Source organism: Pleurodeles waltl, chromosome 9, assembly GCF_031143425.1.
Source record: "Pleurodeles waltl isolate 20211129_DDA chromosome 9, aPleWal1.hap1.20221129, whole genome shotgun sequence".
Classification (NCBI taxonomy): domain Eukaryota; kingdom Metazoa; phylum Chordata; class Amphibia; order Caudata; family Salamandridae; genus Pleurodeles; species Pleurodeles waltl.
Window position 1 is genome coordinate 163,325,884 of NC_090448.1, and position 27,190 is coordinate 163,353,073.

Sequence of the window (27,190 nt, forward strand, 5' to 3'; positions counted from 1 at the left end):
TGGGGTGTGTTTTATAGTGTGATTTGCGGGTGTGTCCACTTGGCCAGTGGATATCAGCTGTGTTGTTTTTGAATCCATTCAATGGGTACTGTTCTGGTGCTTTGCTGACAGAGTACCGAGATGGCCTACTGCCATCCAGGAACCATCCGCAAAGGGACCACCAGTACAACTGTGTTTTCATAATCGTCTCAGCGGGAAGCCGCAGTCCTGAGGGCGCACAGTCAACACTACAGCCTGCCGCACCACTGGCAAGAACCACTCTGTTGACACGGTTGGCGATTCATGCTCCATACAACGTAATACGGTGGGCGGGAGATCACCGGCTCAGCGGCCTTCTTGGGACCGCCACTGTGGTGGTACAGCGGTGAGACTGCCAAAGACTTAATCAGGCCCGTAAAATATTCTCTACATGCTCCCTTGGGGTAACCAAAGGACCAGGGAGTATTCAAGGACTTGTAGAACACCCTGAAGTGTGTTAGACATTTTCTATGGGGTGGGGGCTTGATATTCGGTAAATTATCGAGCCTTCCAGAAAGGCATGGGTTATTCTTAATTCAGGTGGATCCATCAATGCGTTTGAAGGAGAACTGATTGGATACAGGGCATGAAATATAGTGGTAGTGTTAGAGATGAAATTAACATTAGTAATTATTTCATGTATTTCGATAATTGATTTAACATAGAAAATAACGTGTGACTCGAAATGTGCCTACTGGTTTGGCCACCATTTTAGGCAAAGTTATTTATTTATAATGTAGTAACATGTATTAAGAGGTTATGTATATATATTTGAAAATGCAGTACTCTGTCATACTTACAGTTAAACGTTATGAATTTTACTTGTGCTCACTAAAGGGCCTCAAGTTAGCAAGGCTGAAGCTAAAACTGAAAGTCTGCCAAATACTGAAAAGTGCAACGTTAATAGAATGATCTCAAATCCGCTGTATAACTAATTAATTGTTTGAATCTTAAAACTTGTTCAAACTTGAACTTACAAAATGAATTCCTTTCGAGGAAATGTGTGTAACCTGAAAATGTTTCTACATCATTGTACCTGTTGACTCGAAGCGTATGGGAAAGAAATGGTCTCATAGACTAACAATGAGCTTACTGATAACGGACGAAAGGACTCTACAAATTGATATTGTATCGACTGAATGCATGCAAATGGAGAAGAACCAATCATTGACGTGCAAACGTCTGTCTAGTATCTCTCTGATATGTAGTAAAAGTATGATTGGACAATCGTCTTCTGACCAATGACAATGTGGGACAACTTTAACTTAACCGCACTGTTCTTGGAGTTCTCAGTCATTATTCCGAGATCCATTTATTCGTCACTTTGAGACTCTGTCACTTTGACACTTGCCAGCCTGTCTACTGACATTTTGGTACTTTATTATTTTTGAGTTTATTTCTTATACTCCATGCGATGATGCTGGTGCTTACGTTAGCGCTGGATGCTTAGAGCCTGTAGCGCTTTGCTGCCTGCCTTAGAAATTAACCTGATGATTCGGAGAACTTAGTGCCCCGATTCAGAACTGTCCCCTCATCCCAAAACCTCTCTGTCCTGATGTTGATGTCCCCCTGATGAAGATAGCACGCTTGCTGATCCTTAAGGACAGGTATTATATTTAGAAAATGTATTGATGATTTGTCTTTTGTTTTCTAGGTATCAACTGCTGCTTTTGATAGAGCCATAGCTTGATGTGTTCCAAATTTGTGTTAATAAAACTTTTGCTTGAAGCCCAACATGCTATTGCTAATCTGGAGTTAGAGAGGTGTTTTTCTCTATTCATCTGTCTTTGACAACGAACTGACAACATTCAAATGCTGATCAAATGTATGTTATTACCATTGCACAATTACTCTTGCTATTGATCTGTACTGTGGCTATTGAAAGTCTTGTCATTACTGCTTTAATAAAATTGAGATTCTTTAGATATTTCGGTCAACCCATGTTGTTTCTGTATGTTTATCATGTGGTTTTGAGACTAATTTGCATGATCTTAGCATTGTTAATTTAGGGGAATAAATATTCTAACTGATACTAAAACATGTGGTTATTCGTGGCCAAATGGGTCATGGTGACAGTTACTGACTCTGATGAATTGAATTGTTTATTTGGCGTTATTCAAGTAATGTACAGAGTTAATGGTGTGATCATCTTAAATGGGTCAAAAGGTCCATCGGCCTAAGGACGCGTCCCCTTACCAGTTATCATAACTAAAGAGCCAGACGCGCTCACAGGAGCGTAAAAGAGAAGGCCCTTAGAATGACTGAAACAGGGATCATTATGTGGAGGAAATCAAAGCAATAATAGAATGAGTAAAGGCAAACAGAAGAAACTAAGCTGAGGGTGGGCAAAACGAGAGGAGATAATTGAATACATCAGATCTACTGGGCATATTCAAATCTCGAGATAATCGGCTGCAAAGTTCTTTGATTACATTTCAAAAGCTAAGGAAGGAAGTTTAATTTCACATTTGGGAATTGTATATGGGTCTTCAAAAGAGACATATGGTGTTTTACAATTTTAAACTTTGATCATAGTGGTCACAGCATTTGAAGCAAAAGTAACCATAAGTAGGCTGAAGGTGCAGCAGATATCTAGTATATTCTAGATATTCTAGATGATCACTCACAGCACTACAAATGGTTTGAGCAAGCTCAAAACAAAATGGGAAACAGCTCTGGGAGTGTTCCAGGAGGAGTGAGTGGAAAGAAGTATTATCTTGTCTGAGCGAAATAGAGTTAAAATTAGTTTGTGTCTCATAAAGTTTAAACCACATCATAGGGCATACCACACAATAATCAAAACGCTAAAGATCGGGTTGAGCGACTCTCCTCTGTTGTGAAAGTGTGGGAATGATGAAGTAATATTGTTATCCTCTTTCTGGACCTGTCCTGTGCAGCAAATGTTATGGGAGGAATGTAAAGAGGCGCGCCTGTTAGCAGTTTGGGCAACCCTGACATTTTGGTCCATACTGAAGTATTGTGGATCTTTATGGCTACTGTGCCACAAATGCATACTATCAACCTATTATGATGGTGATGATAGTTGTAAAAAGGATATTCCTGACTAACGGGAAAAAGCAAACAACTGGAAATTGTTCAGGGGAAGGGGTGCAACATTCTAAATAAACAGGTAGTTTATGAAGGAAGAGGATGTCCAAATATGTTGAGGAAAATGTTGGGCCCACAGTGAAATACGAGATGACAGATCTCTAGGAACTTGAGGGTGTTGTGTGGGATGATATAAGGTGCTAGTTAGGTAAATGACAGAGTATTACACGTTGTAGCTATTGGTGCATGATTAGATTAGGAAGGTGAATGTTGCTGTCTTATTATATGGCTTGTTTGTTCATGTGAAATACCCATACAATTACCTTAAAAAACCATGAAGAGATACCAGTTAAAGAACTTAAGTGAGTTTCAATTGTACACTTAGGCCCATATTTATACTTTTTGATGTAAACCAGCGCCGGCGCTGGTTTCTGTCAAAAAAATTACAGCCGGCTAACGCCATTCTAACGCAACAAGCAGGCGCCTTATTTATGGATTGAGGTTAGCCGGTGCTGCGGCCTGGTTAGAATAAAACAAAAATGACTCTAAGCAGGCAACGCAGGCGTATGGAAGAATGGGGGTTGTGCGTCCAAAAATGGTGCATGTTAGGTTAGAGTAAAAAATCATGTCTCTAACCGGACTTACGCCATTTTTGACTCACAACCCCCATTGAAATGACTCCTGTCTTAAGAAAGACAGGAGTCATGCCCCCCTCCCCAATGGCCATGCCCAGGAGACTTTTGTGCCCTGGGCATGGTCATTGGGCACAGTGGTATGTAGGAGGGCCGAAGGTAGGTCCCCCTATGCCACTTAAAAAAAACAAAAAAAGTACTTACCTGGGATGGGTCCCCCTATCCATGGGTGTCCTCCGGGGGTGGGCGAGGGTGGCAGGGGGTGTCCCTGAGAGCCGGGAAGGGCACCTGTGGACTGCTTCCATGGTCAGAGACCATGGCGTTAAAAAACAGCTCAAAGCAGGCTGTGCGACATTTTTTAAGGCCCGCCCCCTCCTGTGCGTCAAAATGATGCAGGAGTATAAATAAGGCGCACATGCCTTAAAGTCATTTTTGGGACGGGAACACCTACCTTGCATGTCATTAGCGCAAGGCAGTTTCACGCATCCAGAAAATGACGCACACTGCTGAATTTTGACCTTCATGGGGTCGGGCGTCAAAGTATAAATATGGTGTTAGGTTTGCGCTGAATTTGCGTCAAACATTTTGATGCAAATTTGGCGCAAACAGAGTATAAATATGGGTCTAAAGGACTTATATTTGCCTTTAGAACATTGGACTTTTATTTAGGGTTCTCTTTCAGACATAAAAATGCGGCCCTCTTTAAAATAACAGAAGACCGCCAGCGCGACTACTCCCCCGCCGGCCGTATAATGTTTTCCCCACTGGGCCGGCGGGCGGAAACAGTGTTTCCGGCCGCCGGCCCAGCAGGGAAAAGGGCCGTAACATTGACAGCGGCTCCAAATGGGCAGTGACCTGCGCAATGGGGCACTGCACTGGGGCCCCTGCACTGCCCATGCCAAGTGCATGGGCAGTGCAGGGCCCTCAGGGGGGCCACAGAGCACCCCTTCAGCCAGCCTTTTCCTGGTGGGGGAACCTGCCAGGGAAAGGCTGGTGGAAAAAGGGATCATTATCCAAAGGGCAGCGCTGCCCTGTTGGACAATAAGTTCCACCACCATCAGGCTACCTGTCCGCGGTAGCCTGGGGGTGGAAGAGGCGGCCCTCCCTCTGTGCATAATATGGCGTTTCATACCGCAGTGCTAGTGGCAGTCTTTGCCACCACCGCCGGCATGGCGGTCTGAACCGCTGGGGTTCATAATGACCCCCATAGCCCTCTACAAGAGCTGAGATATTTTCTGCCAATGGCTGTGTGGAAATGGGCAGTTAGGCGTCAAGAGAATCTATCTGGTTGTCTTTCCTATCAGGCTTGGCAGAGAGAGATGCTGTAATCCCTCTTCAGTCACCTCTTTCCAAATGGTGGATAGAAATATTAGATACCTTGATTTGTTTATATGTACAACATACATGTATACAGATGACACACAGTTAGTGACCAACGTCAGATGCAATTAGTGTCCCAGATATGTAGGGTAGATAGGTTGATAATGCTATAAGTTCTTCCGATAAGATAAATCTCCAGTTTTTAATATGCCCAAATATGAGATCAAAAATAACTAATTGGCAATATTCTATTTTATCTTGAGAAAACGGCCCCGTCAAAACGTTTCACCCCTTAAGCAACAAGCACGTCTGAGGCTTTTTCAAGGCTTAGATCAGAAATAGTTTAAGATCATAATCATATTGTTAGTAGCAGTAGGCAGTTTCTGGCCACATGGGGAAAGGTGTTTTGAATATAACGGTTTCATGTTTGAAGTCTGGCGTCTACCATATTGTGGTCTAGGGCTGGGTGTAACTGGTGTATTTCTCCCTGCAGTAATTACTCATAATTACTACAAAATTACTCATAATTATGCGTAATTGTTTGAGAAGCATAATCCAGCATTTAGCCCTATTTTCTAGTGCGAAACGCACCCTTGCTTCCACAATGGACTCCAGGGTTGGATTTTGCGCTAGGAAAATAGCACTAAATGCTACAGGACGCTAACAGCAGTAGGAAGCAGCTGCTTGCTCTCTCTTAGTTCATTGTTCCTGTGCTCCTCTGGTACAATTTGTTACCCAAAGTACTCCTATTTACTCAAGCTGGCGTAATTGCTTAATTTTGGTAATGTTGCTTCATAGGAGTAATGTGTAATTACTGAGACAGAGGTGTAATTAAAATTTCTCCCAGGCCTACAATAGACCTAGACCAAGACCAAAGCAGACCCTGAGGAGCTCACAAACTACCGACCTATCTCTCTACTCCCCTTCCCCGCAAAGGTCATAGAGAAGATAGAAAAACATGTCTTGCATACTCAACGTCTCCCAGTCTGGATTCTGCAAAAACCACAGCACTGAGACCGCCCTCATCGCCTGTACAGACAACATCAGGACCAGATTGGACAAGGGCTAAACCGTCACCCTCATCCTCCTAGACCTCTCTGCAGCTTTCAACACTGTATGCCACCAAACCCTTCGCACACACCTCTTCGACGCCGGAATTCGCCACAATGCCCTGGACTGGCTCACCTCCTTCCTCTCCGAAAGAACCCAAAGAGTTTGCCTCCCTCCTTTCCGGTCTACAGCCACCAAGACTATCTGTGGGGTCCCCCAAGGATCCTCCCTCAGCCCCCCTCTTTTCAATATCTACATGGCTCCTCTCGACAACATTATCCGCCCCCACGGCCTCACCATCATTTCATATGCTGACGACACCCAGTTCATCATCTCCCTCACGAGGAACCCATCTACCACCAAGAATAACCTACATGCCGGACTCCTGGCCATCGCTAACTGGATGACAGCAAGCCACCTCAAATTGAACTCAGAAAAAAACAAGATCATCATCTTCGGTCCCAACAAGACAGCATGGAATGAGTCTTGGTGGCCCACCACCCTTGGACCACCCTTGGACCACCCCCAACACCCACCACCCATGCATGCAATCTCGGCATCATACTGGACTCATCTCTCTTCATGACTCAGAAAATCAACGCCATACCATCCTCCTGCTTCAACACCCTCCGCATGCTAAGCAAGACTTTCAAATAGATTCCTTTGGAAACAAGAAGAACGGTCACCCACACCCTCATAAGCAGCAGACTGGACTACGGCAACACCTTCTACGCAGGGACCACAGTCAAGCTTCAGAGAAAACTCCAGAGCATCCAGAACGCAGCCACACGTCTCAACCTCCCTCGTCACAAACACATCTCCGCCCACCTCAGATCCCTACTCTGGCTGCCCATCAACAAAAGGATCATTTTCAAAATCCTTGTCCACGCTCACAAAGCCCTCCACAACACCGGACCGGCCTACCTCAATGAACAAATCAACTTCCACAAACCAACTCGACATCTCCGCCGACCTCGCCCTCGCTACAGTCCCCTGCATCCAACACACCACCTCCGGTGGCAGATCCTTTTCCCACCTCGCCGCCAAAACCTGGAATTCTCTCCCCACCAACCCACACAAGACCCAGGACCTCCTAACCTTCAGAAAGCACCTCAAAACATGGCTTTTCGAGCAGTAACACTCCCCCACCAACTCCCAGCGCCTTAAGACCCTACCGGGTAAGTAGTGCGCTTAAGAAATTTGTTTGATTGATTGATTGGTTATGCATTTTAATAGCAATATGTACTGCTTACGAAATCAATGTGGTATCAAGAAGTCTCTGTGGTTCTCGGTCGTGAAGTGTGGTCCAAGTCAGATGCAATTGGGAAGTCACACATTCCAGTCTGTCTGGAGCTTAGGATTCGGTTTAGGGATAGACGGTCATGAATTCCAAAAAGTATTTATCTAGGTGTGCCCTAAGATCTCAAATTTAGCCCCTTATTGTCACCCTGAAAACTATGATTAAAATATTTGTGCGCCAAGGATTTTTGGGCTAAATCAGACTAGCTGTGGACCAATATTCCGCCAGGCTATCACTCGTAGACTACTCTCCTTAGGTTTAGAAAAATACTAATACAAGTCTTTTCTCACAATTTATAGTTTGAAATAAATTGCTTACTGAGTTTTTCTAATTGTTCTGCTCAGCAGTGTTTATTAGAAGTGTGTCTGGGTAGCACCAAGAAATTCCATGTGAGTGGTTATACATAGTTTTTCAGACATCTTTTTCTGGAGGATGGCAAGGCCATTCCCCCGTAGAGCTTGAAAAAGTCATGGACATAACTCTTGCTTTGTGCATGCAATGTAGTTTCTCACCAACTATCCCTTAAGCATCTCTTCCATCACCTGCCAATAAAATCCCAAACAACATATATGTACATTTCTTCCACACACAGCCAACCCAAATCTAAAATGGCCTTGGTTCCATTTCTATTACTGGTATACGTTTCGCTTTACCAGGGCCAGACAGGCCTTTTATTCCACTGGGTTTTACCCAGGTGTGATGTAGCTCTGATGCCTCTGTCACTTTCCGTCAAGATTAATTACAGAGGGAACAGGGGGGCTTCGAAAGATAGAAAAAGGGGAGAGAGGGAGGAAGTGGTAGAAAGAAAGTGGTCAGAGAGGTTGAAGAGAGAAGAGAGAAGGATGGAGAATGAATGGATGGAAAGGGAGAGCTAACACAAGGAGAAGATGGGAGTGTGGTTGGTTTGACAACTTCAACAACCTGGCCTGCTCTAAACCACAACCATATCTAGATGCCGTGATAACACAAGACTATACCATCCAGTACATCTGCTGGCCAAACCAATGAGGGCCCCCAAATCAGTGCAGTAAGTAGCCCAGACTTGTTAACATCAATTACATATTCTTTGTAAAGTTCAACCACTCTTGCCAAAACACTAACCAGTTTTGGTTACAGCAGGTTTCAGAATTGCAGCATATATACAATATGTCTACAAAGTTAGCAGCTAAAACAAAGTGACCCTGCCACTTCAACTTCCTGACAATTGCATTGGCTCTATGTGGCACATTAGATATAACAAAATCCTTGCCATAATTACCTTAGTCCATTAGATTTTCTATAACAGGCCAGCTATTCCTAAGGAACTGTTTGGCCAAGTACTGCCCAAACTGTTTTATCCGATTACCAAACCATTGCCTCATAGCAAGAAAATCAAATTAGTTAAGTTCACTTAGAGAAAGGTCATTCCCAATTTTTGTAACCTAATTCTCAATGCAAATCATTTTCATTTACGAATTATCATTGTTATACACACACCTGAAACATACACACACCGGACACACAGAGACCCACGCACACACTTATACAATTATTAAATAAATAAAGAATATATGGAACGTGAAGCCAACATTGCTGATTTTTACTGAAAATATGATCAATACCTATTAGAGGGTTAAAATGTCACACCATCGTTTTACAGAATGATGCCAAAAACATGAAATTAAGTTAAAATTCTAACTATACAAACATTGTGGAAAGAGCATAACTTAGAGTGGCGAGAGTTCTTATTGAAACCCAAATGAAACTAAAACTTGGAAAAGTGCATAAATAAAAGTGCTTGTGTTCTCTCCTTTAAACGTGGTAAATATGGTTTACACCTGAATGGTATTTTTAATGTACTTATAAGTCCCTTATAGAGTGGCATACAATGTATCCAGGGCCTGTAAATGAAATGCTACTAGTGGGTCTGTAGCACTTATTGTGCCACCCACTTACATAGCCCCTTATAAAATGTGTCATGCCTGCCATTGAGGCCTGAATTCAGTTCTAAACTGCCAATTCAACTTGGCAATATAACTCCCTTGCCAAGTTTTAAACTCCCCTTTTATTGCATGCAAGTCACCCAGAGGTCAGGGTGTATTGTAACTGAATAGTTGAACATGTACATTTAAGTTTTACATGTCCTGGTACTATACAACTCCTACATTTGTTTTCCACTAATGTGAGGCATACCTTCTCCCTTAGGATAACATTGGGTTGCCTTATTACAATTAACAAGTGCTAATGTTTGATTGGGAACAGGTAAGCATTTCTTGTTGGGTATCTGAGAAACTGTAATTACAAATTCTCTCTAATGGTAAATTAGGGTTTTAAGTTTCAATTTCGAAAATGCTACTGCTAGATAGTTGACATTTTCCTACCCTAAACTATTTGTGCCTGCAGCCTCTCCTGGGTTAATTGACTAGGTGTAGTTGGCAGCTGGAATTTGTTTATTTCTCCCAGACAGACACCCAATAGAGGGATTAGGTGTGGATGCCATCAACTGGCAGGAGGGGGGCAGAGCCGGGTACAGCCCCACTTGCAACTCAATAGGCTGTGCTTTGTCTTCACACAAAGGACTTGTCACCCCTGCATGGTTTGTGCAGCCAGGTTGGAGCCAGGGCAGGGGAGTCAGGAAACTTCAAGAACTTCAAAGGGAATTCTCTAATGACTTCTCCTACTTCTAAAAAGGTACTAGGTATAGAAAGGGGACCCTCAGGCCCACTCTTCTGTTCACCTTTTGGATCTGCAGAAGAACTCTCAGAGGACTACCTGCTGCTGTGGCCCTGCTATGTGCTCCACAAGTCTGCTTTGCTTCACCTGTAAGGACTGCTTTGCTGCCTGGAGCCTGCTGTAAACCCTCAGAGGCCTGCCCAGCTGCTTGAGCCCTGCTTCATCACCTGCACCCAGGTCTACCAGAGTGACTCAAGCGCTAGTTTGCTGGCCTCCTGTTCAGAGCCTTAGGGACAGAAAAGGCTACCTCATCTTGAACCCACACCTGAGTGAGTGACTCCTAACGACTCAAGTGGGGCCTTGTCCAGCTGGAGTTTTTTGATTTCCAAAAAAGAGACTAAGGGCCACATGTATGAACATTTGGAATTGAGATTTCCTAATTAGGATTCCATGTGAATTGCAATTAGGAATTCGCAATTCCAAATGTAAGGAACTCCATTGAGTTTCTTTTGCGATTCCTGGTGGGTCACAAATAGACTTATCTCATTAATACTAATGAGGTAGGTCGCAATTTGCGACCCACTGGGAATCGCAAAAATCACAGGGATGGTGGCCTGCTAGGGTCAGCAGACCACCATGTCTGTGATTGCTTTTAAATAAAGTAATCTTGTTTTTTTAAACACAGCCTGTTTTCCATAAAGGAAAACGAGATGCGTTTAAGAAGGAAAAAAATGAAATGTTTCAGTTTCATGTTTTAAGAGTAGGCAGTAGTCCATGGGACCACTGTCTGCTCTTAAATGTTGTTTTCGCTTCTATTTGCAAAGGGGAAGGTGACCCTTGGAGACCCTTTCCCCTTTGCAAATTGGTTAACACCAATTTGAAATTGGTGTTAACTGGGATTGTTTTTCAACCACATTCACAGTCACAAAACAATCATACGTACCATTCAGATTCGGTATTAGGAAGTGACGCCCTGAATACGCCCTTTCCTGATACTGGATCGCAAAACCCAAATTGCGATTCAGTAACAAGTTATTATTAAATTTGGGCTTTGTACATCCCAAGAAGCATTTTCTAGTCACTAACAGGATGATTTTGCGAATTGGCCCGTTTGTGACTAGAAAAATGCTTTGTACATGTGGCCCCAATGTCCGAATGTTGAAATCTTCCCGCTGACTGTGTCCGGTGGCTCCGCCTACAACGATGATCCTCCGTCCTGCATCCTTTCCTTTCTCAGAACATTTTTCTCAGAGTTTCTTCTTAGTCCAAACGTAAGCACTGACCGGGCCCAGTCCATTCTTTGTTTCTGACCTGCACTCCATCGTGGCAGGCCATATTTTTCAACTTCAACCTGGTCTTATGGGACTAGATGTCAGTGGTTGGCACTTTGATCTTTTAGGCGCTAGATTGTACTTTAAACTTTAAAAATTCATAACTCTGGTTATATTGATTGGATGGTGCCAAATAATTTTCTTAATTTTTGTAGGTTTTCTTGTGTTGTGTTTTCACTTTATTACTGTTTGTGTGCTTCATAAATACTTCACACATTGCCTCTAAGTTTCATCTGACTGCTTTTGTGCCAAGCTACCAAGTGGTTAATTTAGGGCTTTTTGTGTTTCAACTTGACAGGGATTGTGTCTGTTGCTTGATAGGGGTCACCCACCCCTCCCCCTTCAACCAACAACCCAACTTCTCACAGCAGTGATTTCAGTAACTTCATGTTACTCTTTTGTCAGGAAATTACCAAAAACTGCACAGTTGTTTCCGTTCACATAATTCTGAATAATATGACACAAAACCACAACTGCAGGAGCACAGGAACAACAAATTTAGAATGCATGAGTGGCTGCTGGCTGTTGTTGTACTATTTTCTTAGTGTAAAATGCATCCACTGGTCCATTTTGGCTGTGAGGGTGCATTTGACAATCAGAAAACACTAATAAATGCTAGGTTATGCTCCTCCTGTAATTCCACATCATCTTGGCCTAAATTTACTGTCATTTTGAATAATAACGCTACAGCAAATTACGCCAGTTATGTCTGCCTCATTTTTTCCATTACATAGGGAAAATCACATAAATCAGGGAAGGGGGTAGTTGAGACTTACTACTCAACTCGCATTCAACTAAATTTTTAGAACATGCATAATTAAAAGGGATCGATTTACTTATTTAATGCAAGCTCAACAAAAAGTTCAAATAGTGCAGACAATTAAAGTGGATGAGATTTAATATTCCACTCATTCCACTAATCACCACTTATTTACTATTCCTTATTTTCCAGCCACTCCCTCTGGATTCTGCCACATTTATTGCTAAAACGCATGCAAGTGGGAGGTAATTTTCTGTACCCATGGCGAAACCTCTCCAAAAGAGATAGCGTTGGAGAACTTCTCATATAGGTTTATGACTAGCAGTTTGTACTACTAAGGGGCAGATTTACTACTTTTTGGCACTGGGCAGTGCAGCAATTCCTGCATTGCCCTGCATCAAAGGGAAAGGGAAGGAATGTGTGGTATCTATGAAATATGATACATTTCTGTCTTTTCCTACTGCACTGGCACCATTTTGGTGGTTTAGCACCAACACAGACACTCTTGTACCATGGTGCAAAGTGTCTGCATTGTATGCAGGATTGTTTTTGGGCAGAAACAGACACCTTCTGGCACAAAAACAATTCTGGGATGACTTTTCCTCTTTCTACATGTGCTACTGAATACAGTGCACAGTGAAAGAGACAAAAATGAGGAGAAATAAAGATATTTCTCCTTGTAGCACCTCCCGGGGAGGCATGAGGTTTTGACGCATCCCTAGGAATACATGGCCTTGTAAATCTGATAATGTGCCAAAATCCTTGGGTGCTGCATAGGAACATCCACCGCAATGCCCATGGAACACCTCCCCAAAACAGAGTATGGCAACACAGAGAATTGTGCAGCCTTTCTTTACCTCATATCATGAGCCCACTCAAAGCCACGCAAAGTGGCTTTGCGTGACCTTATAGATATGCATGAAAGATCTGGACCACCCTAAATAGGAAGCCTCTCATAAATATGCCCCTGGGTGTACTATAAAACGCACTTTTTGAGTAGGTCTCATACAGTTTAGCTGAACATCCACTGCAGATACAGCTATGTCTTTTCTTTTTGTAAAAGATTAATTAAATCTCAAAGTATCTCTGTTCCAGAAAGCATTATATGTATAAAATTCCTAATGTAAAAGTCCAATATATTTGTCATTAAAGTTAGTCATGCTAATTCATGTTTGAGAAACAGAGCATTGATTGAAAAGAAGGGATTTTTCCAATGGCATGTTAAGATATGAAGCAGTATCATGTAGAGCTGCGATGGCTTGCACAGAGCCGAGGGTGTTTTTTGTGTGTTTCAGGTGTCTAAAGATCATATATATAGGACTTAATTTCTCTGAGGTAATGCATGAACTTTAGATATCACAGATTGGAAACAGAGCACGGTAATCTCTGCTCGCTGCTTCCAACTTGTGCTGTCTGCATTTCATGCATTACTCAGAGAAATATGGAGCTTTACGCATACATTTTAGACACCTCAAACACAAAGCTAGGTTCTGCGCTGAGCCAGCGAATCCCATCATTATACTACCCTGGGGCATTTCTCTGAGTTAATGCGTGAAATGCTGAGAGCACAAGTTTTAAAGAAAAAGAGGTGACTCCTGCTCACTGTTTCTGAATTCTGCCGTCTGTATTTAATGCATTAACTCTGAGGAAATCGGAGTTACACAGTGAGACAGGTCTAGCTGTAGGGGATGTGGCAAGTGCAGCCGAACCTGGCGCTGACCTCGGGAGAGGCACTGAGGTCAGAAATAATTTTGGGTCGTTAAAAACACCTGCTTTTTCCTTGCACAGCAGTCCCAGTTGTGTGATTAATGTTTCTGCTGAAGAGAGATGGAAGTCTATTAGCAGTTTTGACTCATCATAAAGTAGTGCAGAGGGCTAATATGCCTGCTGCATAGAATGCGTACAAGCAGATCGCAAAACAGTAAACCTCATTGTTTAATGTAACATATCATACAGACTGATTTACACACGTGTGATTCATAGCCTCTGTATAACGTGTGTATGATATAAAGTGGTCTGACACCATAGGGTTGGAAAGAGTAACACCATAAAACAAAAGAAATGTATGTGAGAGAGGGGCTGTGGAGAGATGAATGGCACTTTTAGAAAGTGGTATTGAGTAAATCTATGACGATAGAGGTCGGGGGGGGGGTGCCAAAAAAAGATTGTTGCACCAGGTGCCTCTAACTTTAAATCTGGACCTGCTATGAGGCATCTCATGTGGAAAACTGGTGCTTCACTAGGCACTCAGCCTGTACAGCTTTTCAGGTCATGGCTCTTAGAATGTAAATATAAAATACTTCATAATAGTTTTCAGAAAAGTGCATGACCATTTTCTGGACAAAGTCTACATCTTATAATGGCTGAGATTTAACTGGAACATAATTTAAAGCTCAATAACTTTTAGCATGAGTGTCAAAATATTTCAATGATTAACAATGAAGCAGTGGGCGTTCCCATAGTTTTACAGATAATATCAAAAACTGAGGAAACTACCCACGTTGCTAAAGTGGAGCAGAGCTAATTGTCAGATCCACACCTCACTCATGCTGGAGCATTTCAGGTATGCTCTAAACAAGGTCAATGGATCTCTGCATCCTCGCAAAAGGGGGTGAAGAAAAAGTCAACCTTCACAATCAATCAACATTTCAATTTACAGTACAATCAATGTGGCCACACAAGGAAAACCCAAGTTGAAATAAAGTTAAATGTTTTACCGCAAGCTCAGTTTAATGCAGACAATTCTCAAAACAAAACTATAAAGATACAGAATAATCATCCGATGTCCAGGTCTTGGGAACAGCCGAAGCTTAATCAACATCCAACAGACTAAAAGTTCTATCAATGTAATACAAAACATAAGTAGCAGAACCTGATGTTCTGTGAACAAATGTTGACCAGTTCTAAGCATTTGAACAAATCTCAAATATCCAATTAATTCTCCAAACAAATGGGGATCTCCTCAAGGTACAAAGGGGGTTATTACAACTTTGAAGGAGGTGTTAATCCGTCCCAAAAGTGACGGTAAAGTGACGGATATACCACCAGCCGTATTACGAGTCCATTATATCCTATGGAACTCGTAATACGGCTGGTGGTATATCCGTCACTTTACCGTCACTTTTGGGACGGATTAACACTTCCTCCAAAGTTGTAATAACCCCCAAAGTGTCCAATTTTCTCCTAATGCTGAGTTACACGACATGGGGACAAAACGCAAAAAGGAAATAAAGGACGAAAAGAACTTGGAACAATGACATCTGGGGCAGGATAAAGCTAACTAAAGCTGGCAAAAAGTAAGTAAAAATTGAAGGTGTCAGCATTTCAGAAACTCGTTCAAGAGTCTTCTCATGGGTTAGGAGAAATGTTAAGTTTTCTCATCTCAGCATTTGGAAACATGTGGGGCAAGGGCAAAGATGTCTGTACCTCTCAAAGTCCAAATGGCGACTCACGCTCAAAGTCCAATCCTGTCGAACCAAAGTCCAAGAGAAGTTTGCTGAAATCCAATCAGTTTCTTGTTGCACCAGATTCAAAGTTGCTTTCTCAGGCTCTCCATGAATAGAACAATAAGACATTCTATGGGAATGAAGCCTGAAAGAAATGACAAGTTAGCAAGAATGACTAAACATTCTTCCACACATTTTACGAATTGGGTCCTAATAGGTCTTGCATAGGCTAAATAAAGCAAATTGAAGTCACACATTCATTTACATCAAGCAAGGCACGTATAACATCTTAATTACGAGTGTGTTCTCAATAAATCTTTGATTGACATCATGTGACATTTAAAACATTTTCTTCTAGAAATTCAGCAGTATTTTAGTGAAAACTATTAATTAACATCATTAGGAAACACATGAACTCAAAATTAATAATTATACTTAGATTAAAATAGCTCTACTTTATTACATTCAGTCGCTATTCTACAGTGAATGCACCTTATCATAGGCTTTTAGTGCACCACTTTACAGTTAATATGTTAGAACTTTAAACAATATAATGCACATATAGTCACATATAGATGATCATTGTGACATCAAAAGTAGCAATAAAAATTCAGTTACATTAATCATCACCACCCCATCCAAGGTAGCAAAACAAAATAAGCTTGAGCCCCAGGATCTCAGAGCCTGCCGGAGGAGGCTGATGTTGCCAAAATATGCTTAGTACTGTCCAGTGTCCTATTGTTCAATCTGTGCTATGCCAAGGGGCTACAAGTGCTTAGACAGCAAACTCAAAGAAGTCTGAGCCAGGGTGTGACTCGGCTGTATACCCACAAAGCAGAGCCCGACTCATCGTAAGACTTAAAATTTCAATTACGTACAGATATTGCTTCACCACATTGAGTGCCATATTGAAAGCAATAGCTGTTTTAAACATGGATCATACAAAAATAACCCTATGCCTTGACAATTTTGCAAAGAACTAAATGTGGAGCAAGATAATTTTGTACTAACCATGCACAAGGGAGGTGTTTGAGTACCACATCGGGAACAGAATTACTTTGCATTCACCATAAAAATGATGCATAGTAAATTAAAATAATTTGCTGTGGACCACATTTTGGTCAACTTGCGGGGACAGGATTTGAACCCAGGTTACCAGGTTGCACATTGGGCAATTCAGTCACTATAGGGTTATGTCCTTTTCCCTTCTGCTTAGCACCAAAGGTCAATGCTTTGTGTTTAGCTATTTTATGTATTGACATTTGTACACAGAGCTCAATAATACACGTATCACACCTTAAATCTAACTGGCACTATACACACTTATATTCATGTGCCTAGTAATAAGATGCAACAGTATGCTTTTCTGTTTGGAATATTTTCACAGAAACTGAAGATCAAACAGTGCAGTAAATAAATGCCTGCTCCAAACCATGCTACACGTTACAGGCATCTCCATGAGGTGCTGTAACCTGAGGAGCAAACTGCACAGAGGCCTAGTCTTGTCCCTGGTAATGCAATGCCAGAACCTGTCCTTTGACATGGAAGGGCACATAAAGTGTACTTTCATTGTGGGAATAGGCACAACTTTAAGTGGGATGAAAAAAGGGTCTGTTGCTAGTCCCAAAAAGAGGCATGACCTAAGAAGTGTAACTAAGATTCCTTTCCAAGAGCATGTCCTATGTAATTATGGGTTAGCTTGACAACTGTAGACTAAAATCCAGTTCTTCCCACCGCCAGACAATTATTTGGATGCTTCTCTATGATATTTCAGTTATTGCATCCAGACATATCACACAATAACTGACATGAACAACCTTGGCACTGAAGATGAGGAAATGGTATTAAAAGAGTGTGCATCGTTGGTCACCTGGCACCATTGTGGGATGGACGAGCTCTCACTGTGGGTGTATGGCATTATCTGATGGCCACAACAACACAACATCCTGTGGGTTGCCTGTGCCTCCAGCTTTGTTTGTTGCCCCAAAGCACAGACACAGCCTTCAACTCCTGCAGTCACCTTGGGGGCACCCCAGAGCCAAGGGCACTCTATTTCAATGGGCACACAGTGCATGTTCAGCTCCAAGTCAGCTACAATCAGCCCAGGAACAGTTTCAATTTTCAGGTCTGGCCATGACTCAACGTGGAGGCAGAGATCACAAACTATCCTAACAGGTAAGTACCACCGAGTGGGCACATAATGCCAAACACAATATTTGTAATAGTTCTGTGTGCATTGCATGCTTCATATACATATTCTCAACAGGCACAGTTTTTAAAAATATTCCCAGTACCGTACTTATATGAATAATGTATACATGTCTGTTACATGCGATTGCTGATCCAGAGTTTTCAGTGCATGTTTAAAACATACATCTTTACTCTCTAGCAGGTGTATATTAAATAACTGGATGCAAAATAGTTGCATACAAACATACATACGAAGCAACACCCGATCATCCAACAGGGGTACAGTAGGTATATTCCTAACAAGCAGAGGCAAAGCTAATAGGTCTGGCACAGGCAGCCAGCCTTTTGGCAATTCTTGTTTTGTTTTGTTATGGTTTTTGCAAAAAATATTGTTTGGGAAACTACAGGGCTGAATAAGTCTGAAAATCATAGCATAAAGGCAACAGTGTTGTTTTGGTCTAAAAACTGCCAACTTTGCAATACTGCTCCCCGGAACAGAGGGGAACTTCTTTGTGTATGTATGTACTCATAGTGAAGTCAGCCAAATGAGCCGACACATAAAGAAAGAAAGAAGCAAAGAAGGAAAGAAGGAAGGGAAAAAGGATTGAGAGACAATTAGCTAAGATAATTCGCCCTCATGAACTTATATTCAGAGTTCATGTAAACTGCTGTTGTGGTGAAAAGCAGCAGTCAGAAAGAAAAAAAGACAAAGCTAAGAAAGAAAGATGAAGGGAAGAAAGACAGACAAAGGAAAGAAAGAGAGATAGAAAGAAAGCAAGAAAGGAGGAAAGAGGAAGGCGGGAAAGAAAGAAAGAAAGAAAGAAAGAAAGAAAGAAAGAAAGAAAGAAAGAAAGAAAGAAAGAGAGAAAGAAAGAAAGAAAGAAAGAAGGAAAGAAAGAAAAAGTAAGAAAGCGGGAAGAAAGAAGAAAAGTAAGTAGGAACAAAGAGAAATAATCAAGAACGGAGTAGGAATGAAAAAGAAGGAAAGAAAGAGGAGAGGAAGTAAAAAGTTAAGAAAGAAGGAAAAAGGACTGATGGAAACAAAGAAAGAAAGAAGGAAAGCAGAAATGGCAGACAGACAGCACTGCAAAGATAGATCACTCTCATGAGCCTATAGTCAAAGTTCACATGAGCTGCTGGTATTATGTGAATATGCAGCAGTCAGATAAATAAAGGCCACTTGAAAAGTAATTTTCAATATCACTGGCAGGAGGCAGCAACTGATAAAGCTGAAATGTGCCCTGTGTATTATATAATTAGTTCAAAATAGCCCAGGCCAAGACACTAGAAAAATGCCTAAAGATACAGGCTAGATATTGCAGGGGAATTCACTCTAATCAGGCAAATGAGGGAGTGTAGTATAAGCTCTTATGCCTCACACAAAAAGCTCTGAAGCCTAGTTCCAATCATAGGGGGTCATTCTGACCCCGGCGGGCGGCAGGAGCCGCCCGCCTGGAGGGAACCGCCAGAATACCGCTGCGTGGTCAAAAGACCGCCGCGGGTATTCTGGGTTTCCCACTGGGCTGGCGGGCGACCTCCATGAGGATGCCGCCTCCGAATGGAGCCGGCGGAGTGGAGGATGTGCGACGGGTGCAGTGGCACCCGTCGCGTATTTCAGTGTCTGCAAAGCAGACACTGAAATACAAAGTGGGGCCCTCTTACGGGGGCCCCTGCAGTGCCCATGCCTTTGGCATGGGCACTGCAGGGGCCCCCAGGGGCCCCACGACACCCCTCACCGCCATCCTGTTCCTGGCGGGCGGAACCGCCAGGAACAAGATGGCGGTGAGGGGGTCGGAATCCCCCATGGCGGCGCATGGGGGATTCCCAGGGCAGCGGAAAACCGCCGGGAGACCGCCGGTTTTCCTGTTCTGACCGCGGCTGTACCGCTGCGGTCAGAATGCCCTGCGGGGCACCGCCAGCCTGTTGGTGGTGCTCCCGCCAACCCCGGCCCCGGCGGTCCTTGACCGCCGGGGTCGGAATGACCCCCATAGTCTTTGAATCTAGCAGACATGGGCAGGTGTAAATCTTTCTTCAGGCATTTCTCTTTCAATTTTCCAAAAGCAGGTTGCAGTAATAGACAGCTGCCATTGGACAGTTGAGGCAAAGTTATTTGTAAACCATAATTAGTTATTTTATGGAATAGCCACACTGGAGTTGATTAACTCTATTAAAACCATTTATTGCCTGAAGATCTTTTTTTGCAGTAGCTTCGCAATGAGGTCCCAAATATAAATTGCCTGTCAATAGCACTCAAAAATACTCATCTGCTTGTCCACCTAGAGCTGTCTTTTGCATCATAGATTGTTTATTCCCAAATATCATAGTCTGTGCTTTCATAATATTGATCATTAAATAATTAATTTCTGTGCATTTGAATGGCAAGCCTCTTTAAAAATGCATGATATACTTCACTGGTCATCTTCCAATATTCTGGTATTTCGCTAGATCTTTTATTTTACGAATCAGGATATCCTATTCTTCACAAGGCGTACATATTGATTTACTCCTTTTGCAAATAGAGTATAATGTAACATATGATGATATTAGTGCTCATTTAGAGTTAGGTTGAGCTGGAGCACCACTGTTAATTGCTGCATATATGCATGGTCAAACTCAGAGAAAACAAATCTTATGCGATGTGACACAAGTTACTGTCAAAGCATATTTTCTATGTTGTGGTACCAACGTCTCATCATCAGAATATTGTCCAACATGAATATTATGTCCTAAATATTGTCTCCAAAGTATCAGCAGATAAAATTTGTAATTCATGTTACAAAAATCTCTGTGTTCACTATGTTTTAAGGCTATGATGAATGAGGTGTAAAACGGTCCAATGCTAGCATTAGCTTGTGATGTAGACTTCCTAACTGACTGAGCTCAGCCCAAGTTATCACCAAACTATAAATCTTTTCTCAAATTCCTACCTCCCTTGCCAACCTCTTCTTTCTACAGTTTGGTTGCAGATGTCTGGGTACAGCACCGAGACAGAGAATATCCTAAAGTTATGGTATATTATTGTTATCATTTACTTCAATTGTACTTTTAAGGCATATTTTATACAAATACATACAATAACACAATACAATTACATTCACTAAAATAATATAAATTCATTATTTTAGTCACTCAAAACCATTCAACAGTATTTACAACATAATTATTAAAAGACCTACTTCAAATTATAAATCAAACTCCTAATATTACAACCTTAGAACCTTCCAATACAATTAACAACTTCATTATTAAAATAACTCAAATGTATGACATCATAAGACACTTGATTAGGTTTGCAATAGTTCACTTTTTCACTCATACAATTTTAAACTTCTTTTTAAATAAGCAAAATGTACTTGACAATGGCAATTACACCATCTAACTGCGTCATTGTCAACAAAGTAACCAACGCACCATACCATGGTCTTAACCCAGACTTCAACAAATAAGGATGCAAGACCTTTTTCCTTTCAGCCAAAAAGAGGGGATAGTGTAGCAATAAATATGGTAGAGATTATTTCATTTGCAAATAGCAATGACCATTGTTTTCCAGCCCCTTCCTTTTATAACCACAAATCCTGCATTCAAGGTCAATCCCAATCCAGAACTATAAATTACATTCCTTAATCGCTTTACCAGGAGTTAACCAAAGTAAAATAAAATCACCAGCGCCACTCGATATTGTGGAAATTGGCCTACAGGGCTTTTTGTGATAAGGTACTGTTTATCGTTGGCTAATGAGTAAAGCGTAACTATCTCCCGGAGGACTCCCTTATGCTGATTCTCTGTCATTTGATCATCTACATCTGTTAAGTCAAAATCCATACCAATTTCCCTCACTAGCTTAAAATTTTTTAGAGGGATTTGCTTGCAGACATTATGGGGATCATTATGACCCTAGCAGTCGGAGATAATGTAGCAGTAGTACCGCTAACAGGCTGGCGGTATTTACTGCCACATTATGACATTGGTGGGTTCAGAAAGCTATCATGAACTAAATGAGTGCTCCACACGAGGTAAAGCAATAAGCCATCAATAGTTCATATATCCAGACATACTCATCTTTTCTTCTAAAATATTCCGTCTTTACGTATTGGGCCAGATGCACTAAAATGCAATTTTGCATTTCTTAAATAGTGACTTCATAGAAATCGCTATTAAGGAAATGCAAAATGCTATGTACTGAGAAACCTATTTCCTAATAACGATTTCTACAAAGTAAGAATCGCTATTAGGAAATCGCAAATACGGAATCCCATTGCATTTCTGTCAATGGACCAGTTTTTGTATTTTCCAAATAGCTAATGCAAAAGCAAGATGGCGATGGGCAAAAGGCCCTCCTTGGTGCACCTCAAATATAGTGATGCACATGAAGAGCACACATATACCCAAAGGTCATGAGTGTGCTCTATTGCAATTTATTAAAATTATTTTGGAGTGCTTTTTGTAAATTGCACATGGCTACCATTGACTTCAAGTCAATGGTAATTGCATTCCCTAAATGCCCAAATTGCATTTAGGAAAAGCTTTGTATGTCTGAATAGGAATGGCAAATAGGTAATCCCTATTTGCGATTTCCTAAAGGCCTTTGTACATCAGAAAAGGCTGTTTTGCATTTCTTAACGGCACGAATTAACGATTCGGACTGTTAAGAAATGCAAAAGGGCTTTGTACATCTGGCCCACTGAGTCTTCATCATACTAAAACTGGTTTTATACATTTCCAACAGATACAGCCAGACAATATGGGCAGATTTTTGTGGTCTTATGCCATATCTTACGTGCATTGAGTCTGATGGATGGGAGAAGGGAGGGTGATGTCCCAGCGGTCTATGAACAGTAATGTAGGGAGACAATGTAATTGTGACAATGAAAAAAACAGCTTGAAGCAAATTACTCTTTCATCTACACTCTAACACACAAGTGAGCTAAATCAACCAGCATCCAGGGTTCAGGGACTGATTTAGGATCAGACTGAATCAAGGACCTAATTTTCTTTCATATGTTGTGACCTTATTCACACTGTATGACAGAGCCAACAAGTCATGCTGTTCACAGAACTGAGCCTTTAACCTCATGTATCCCCCAGTATGATGCCTAGTACACTGACTTAAAAGAGATGCCGATGACAAACATGCTGTGTTCTCAACATTTATTCAGTCACATTTTACCATGGTCACTAACTGACATTATAACTATGACATACAATTGTAGTGTTGGTGCATAGTATCTAATTTCTTGTAGATTTTTGGGCTTTTTGACAACATACATATTCATTGGGCCTACAAAGTATCCATTACTCAATATGACATTTAATGTAATGATTTGATGATCTTTTGGAAGTCAACCGTTTTCTACCAGTATTGAAACTGTGCTTTTAAAGCTGCATACGTGGGGTTGGCCTAACTCACATGCACAAACGGGTGTGGTGCCAGAATATTATGGTCAGCATATTCTCTGACATAAACATTGTGTCCTAAATATTGTCTTTAAAATATTGCCCCATTAGAGCTAATAAATCAAAATCTACACCCAGTGGGATGATATTTCCGTCAAAATATTTTAAAACGACTGTACATGCCAAAGTATATTTCTGTATACATCACTCTGACATACAACAACAACATCATCACTCATGAAGACATTAATTAATACCTTTGAAAGGGTAAAAGTTGAAAGCAAATCAAAGATTGTAATCCACAAACGATTGGTTTGGAACCACAAAAGAGATAGTCATGATGGTCCTTTTATGATAATGATTCCGACACTTGGTACATCACTTAACTCCATTTAATGAATACCATTACTTTAAGTTCCTTCCATAGCAGAGGACTGTGAGAAATTGGGTCATTAGTTTAGAGGGGTGGAAGCCCTTCTCAAGAGATAACTGCAGTCCTTGTCATGAGGAACTACAAAGAGACACTAAATTACCTTTGTGCTTAATTGACCCTCTAGTAGACAAAAATTAAATCAGTAGAACTGGAGTAATACAATGTCAACGTTTTTAGTCAAAACAGCACCTCAAAGCACAAAGACCCAAATGCTGTTATCTGGTTAGACCAAGACAAAGCCCAACCATGATGGAGTGTGGGCCGGGTACATAGATCCCTGCTGGGAGTAGCACCTTATGCCTTTGAAGTACGCTTTGCATTGCTCAGCACTGGTTCCGATCAGGAGCTGTATGTTGCTGCGATTTCAAGGTCTGCATTAATCTGAATGCGCCGCATTGGCTCAATGAGATCAATGATCAGGAGCTGTCAGACTGTGAGGTCCTATGTCCAACTGCGTCACACTGTGTCAGATTTGTTGGAACTCACAGGTAGGGAGGAGTACATTCTGATGCCATATAAAGTCCATGATCTAGAGGGCACCTGTTGGGGATCAGGACTTATTCCAAGCAAAGCCCAGCAGCAGGGCTCAGGCATATCCAGTTGCCGGTCCAGCCAGGTCAGGAGCAGCAGGTCAGATGGAATGTTGCACGGATGCCTCTGAAGCTTGGTATGTCCAGGCAGCTCACACAGGAGGTCAGCCAACTGATCTTTGGACTCACTCTACGTAGCCAGGGATGAAGGCAAAGAGATCCAATCCTCCTTCTCAGAAAGCAAAGTAGACCCTCAGCAGCTGGGCAGTTCTCTCACAGCTTGACAGTCCTTATGTAACTTTCACAGGTTCAGGAGTGTTCTGACGAGTGGCTCAGGAGGGCTAATATTTATAACTGGTGCCATCCTTTGTGTGACAAGCCTTCCTGTCCTACCCCACATCTGGTCCTGGAAGGTTCTTCTCTTTGCCTTGTCAAGTTTTCAAACAATCTGAGGTAACAAGAGACAAGGCAGGATGCATGGTGTAAGATTCCTTTTTGTGTTCAGGATCAAAGTCCTCTGCGTAAGTGGGGCTTGGTACAGCCCCTCCCAGTCAGCTTGCCAGGATGACCCACCCTGTCCACACCTAAGCCCCCTTTGTGATTCTGTCTGCAAGCAATACATAGACACTAATAGTGGTGCCATTCACAGTTAGGTGTCCCAGGACCCTTGCATATGTCACAGTAGTTTGGGACAAGAAAATGCCAACTTTATTAAAGTGCCATTTTAAGAACTGTGGCTTACAATCTGAATTTATCAATAAACAGGACTTTAAATTACAATGAATTTGAGTGTAACAGCATATCTCTATCTGTTCCCAATCTACAGTTGGCATTTATTAAATGTAATTAGGTATCCCAGTATTATTAAAAGGGAGAGATATGCCTTACAACACAGTTAAACATATTTAGAAGTTTTTCACTGCCAGAGCATGTAAAACTTGAACATATATGTATTACTTTTTTAACACAATTCTCCCTGCCCTCTGACCCTGGCAATTAAACACTGTGCACACCGGTTGCAGTGGCAGACCTGCAGGCATCTTTTATAGTGCTACTTCAGCAGGTGGCAAAATGAGTACTACAGCCCATTAATAGCATGCAATATACTGATGCAGGATACATGTAGTACTATTTACTAGGGACTTGTACGTAAATTTAATGTATCAATTAGGCATATGCTTATTGTATCATGTTTTAGGGAGAGTACACGGGCAGTTTACCACTGGATAGCAAGGAAAAGGGCACAGAGACGTAATGCCAACAAAAACAGGTTCAGCAACAAAAGACGATAAATCAGGGGCTGACCCGGCAAAAAACAATGCATATCAATAGTCTTTAATAGAGATAAATAATACTGACTTTTTTCCAGTTTTAGTTTAAAACTTTTCTGGTGGTTCATTGTCTAGTCTTTCAATTTCCATGCCAAGATAATGACATGCTAACAGCACACGACTGCCAAGTCCATCAATGAGCAGAGAACATGTGTTTAACACGATGTACAGCGTAATTATGTTATGCAAGACAAAATTAAATGTTGTTGGTGGCCTCTCTTAAACCCTTCGCTGCCAGGCCTTTTCCCCCTCAGGTGCCAGGCCTTTTTATGGCTATTTGGGGCAGTTTGCGCTTCGGCCCTCATAACTGTTTGTCCACATAAGCTACCCACGCCAAATTTGCGTCCTTTTTTTCCAACATCCTATGGATTCTAGAGGTACCCAGAGTTTGTGGGTTCCCCTGAAGAAGACCAAGAAATTAGCCAAAATAGAGCGAAAATTCTATTTTTTTTTTTTAAATGGGAAAACAGCAACAGAAGAAGGCTTGTGTTTTTTTTGCTGAAAATGGTTTGCAGTGCTAAAATGACCAGCTTCCCAGCTTTCAGGAACAGGCAGACCTGAATCAGAAAACCACATTTTTCTACACAATTTTGGCACTTTACTGTGATATACCCTATTTTTACTATTTTTGTGCTTTTAGCCTCCTTCCAGTTAAGGACAGAAATGGGTTGAAACCAATGCTGGATCACGGACAGCTAAACATTTCTAAAAAGTAGACAGCATTTGAATTCAGCAAGGTGTCATTTGTGTAGATCCTACAAGGTTTTCCTACAGAAAATAACAGCTGAAATAAAAAAAAATTGAAATTGAGGTTAATTAAACAGCCATTTTTCTTCACGTTTTACTCTGTAACCTTTTCCTGCAATGTCAGATTTTTTAAAGCAATATACTGTTATGTCTGCTGGACTCTTCTGGTTGCAGGGATATATAGGGCTTGTAGGTTTATCAAGAAGCCTAGGTACCCAGAACCAATAAATGTGCTGCACCTTGGAATGGGTTTTCATTCTATACTGGGTGTACAGCAATTCATTTGCTGAAATATAAAGAGTGAAAAATAGGTATCAAGAAAACCTTTGAATTTCCAAAATGGGGACAGGAAAAGGTGTTGAGAGCAGTGGATATTTGCCCATCTCTGAATTCCGGGGTGCCCATACTAGCATGTGAATTACAGGGCATTTCTCAAATAGACGTCTTTTTTACACACTGTCTTACATTTGCAAGGAAAAAATGTAGAGAAAGACAAGGGGCAATACCACTTCTTTTGCTATTCTGTGTTCCCCCAAGTCTCCTGATAAAAATGAAACCTTACTTGTGTGGGTAAGCCTAATGCTCGCGACAGGAAACGCAACATGGACATATCACATTTTTACATTGAAATCTGACGTGTTTTTTGCAAAGTGCCTAGCTGTAGATTTTGGCGTCTAGCTCAGCCGGGACCTAGGGAAAACTACCAAACCTGTGCATTTTTTTAAATCAGACACCTAGGGGAATCCAGGATGGGGTGATTTGTGGGGCTCTCATCAGGTTCTGTTACCCAGAATCCTTTGCAAACATCAAAATGTGGTCAAAAAAACAATTTTTTTCTCACATTTCGGTGACAGAAAGTTTTGGAATGTGAGAGGAACCACAAATTTCCTTCTACCCAGCATTCCCCCAAGTCTCCCAATAAAAATGGTACCTCACTTGTGTGGGGAGGACCAGTACCCGCAAAAGGAAATGTCCCATAACACTATCTGGACACATCAAAATGATCAA